Raw genomic sequence first — 2155 nt, 5'->3', positions numbered from 1 at the left:
TCCACAGAAGCCTTGCTTAGTGGCCTGCCAGGACCTACAACCCAGGCAACTGTGCAGCCAATCAGCATCAGGGGGCGTCACCCCCCTGTCGGTCTTGGCTCCGCCAGGTCTTCCTAGTGGTGTCAAGGTACAATGATACCCCGAAGAACTTCTGTGATCGACAATCCCCAATCATCAGTCCATTCTCTCCTCTTCTTCTATTCTGTACCACACAGGTTGAAGGTACCTGTGTGGCCTTCCTGCAGACCTGACACTCCTCTCTGACTGGGCCAGAACAGAACAGAACACCTCTTGCACACACCTTGCAAACACATATATCTTTCATAGTCACATGACAGGACACTCTGATACATTACTCAAACACCAAACATTAACTCATTCTGTGCTGCAAATCTTGCAATACACTCACACAACACAAAAGACACTGACAAGACAATATAGAACATTCACACTTTTTAGGATGGGCCCCGTTGTTCGGGGCTAGAGATGAGCGAGTATACTCGGTAAAGGCAAATGCTCGAGCGAGCATTGCCTTTACCGAGTACCTGCCCGCTCGAGATGAAATGTTCGGGTGCCGGCGCGGGGAGCGGTGAGTAGCGGCTGTCAGCAGGAGGGAGCGGGGGAGAGAGGGAGGGAGAAATCTCCCCTACGTTCCGCCCTGCTCTCCCCAGCAGCTCCCTGCCCGCCGCCGTCACCCAAACGTTTCATCTCGAGCGGGCAGGTACTCGATAAAGGCAATGCTCGCTCCAGCATTTGCCTTTACCGAGTATACTCGCTCATCTCTATTCTGGGCCACTACAGATTGAGTTAACTACATAGGGATTTCTACAGACATCACTAGGGAATGCTCAACTCCACTAGAGGGAGCTCACCATGTAGGGATTTATATAGCCACCACTAGAGGGAGTTCACCCCATACTGATTTATACAGCCACCACTAGAGGGAGTTCACCCCATACTGATTTATACAACCACCACTGGAGGAAGCTCATTGTATGCAAATAAAGCTGTGCCTTGGCTTAAAGGGGTTGTCCCGCGCCGAAACGGGTTTTTTTTTTTTCAAACCCCCCCCCCCCCCCCCCCGTTCGGCGCGAGACAACCCCGATGCAGGGACTTAAAAAAAAAACAGCACAGCGCTTACCTGAATCCCCGCGCTCCGGTGACTTCTATACTTACCGGTGAAGATGGCCGCCGGGATCTTCTTCCTCCGTGGACCGCAGCTCTTCTGTGCGGTCCATTGCTGATTCCAGCCTCCTCATTGGCTGGAATCGGCACGTGATGGGGCGGAGCTACACGGAGCCGGCATCCTGCACGAGAGGCTCCATTGAAGAAAGCAGAAGACCCGGACTGCGCAAGCGCGGCTAATTTGGCCATCGGAGGCCGAAAATTAGTCGGCACCATGGAGACGAGGACGCCAGCAACGGAGCAGGTAAGTATAAAACTTTTGATAACTTCTGTATGGGTCATAATTAATGCACAATGTACATTACAAAGTGCATTAATATGGCCATACAGAAGTGTATAGACCCACTTGCTGCCGCGGGACAACCCCTTTAAGAGTTTAATTCGTTCCGTGACAAAGCTCTTAATCCAAAACACTCTTATGTCAAATCATTTTTCCCCATTAGAATGAATTAAAACGCCATTAATCCATTCCACGCCTTGCTAAAACACAGCATCAATACCCTTTTTTTCAGTATCTCTGCTTGCTGTCACAAAATGACAGAAGAAGAAAATCGTCCCTGATCACCATCACAGCACTCATTCTAGAAATCAGATCTGCCTTTTGTAAAGAGTCGGGGACAAACGTCATCATAATATCACCAGTTCAGATATTGGGTTGGTTCCCATTTAGTGACAGCAAGAAGACACCCTGACAGACAGGAGTAGGGACTAACAAGGACTAGAGAGAGCTGGAGATGTGGCTGTATTTGAGGGGGTTCTGCGCCTGCAGGCTTCAGATTGGTTGCTGCGCTGTGTGATTAAACCGCGAGATTCCCAGAGACGGTGGCGGCACTACGCATGCACAGTGACATCACCTCTCTCTGGTGGAGAGCAGAAGCAGGCTCGTAACCCAAGTATTTGCTCTTAAATCGGAGCAAAAATTCGGGATAGAGCGGAGCCTGCTCGCATGTCAAGAAGATCACAAGCTGAG

The sequence above is a fragment of the Eleutherodactylus coqui genome, unplaced genomic scaffold, assembly GCF_035609145.1.
Source record: "Eleutherodactylus coqui strain aEleCoq1 unplaced genomic scaffold, aEleCoq1.hap1 HAP1_SCAFFOLD_32, whole genome shotgun sequence".
NCBI lineage: Eukaryota > Metazoa > Chordata > Amphibia > Anura > Eleutherodactylidae > Eleutherodactylus > Eleutherodactylus coqui.
The sequence above is the reverse complement of the archived record's forward strand: the minus strand, read 5'-3'. Positions refer to the sequence as shown.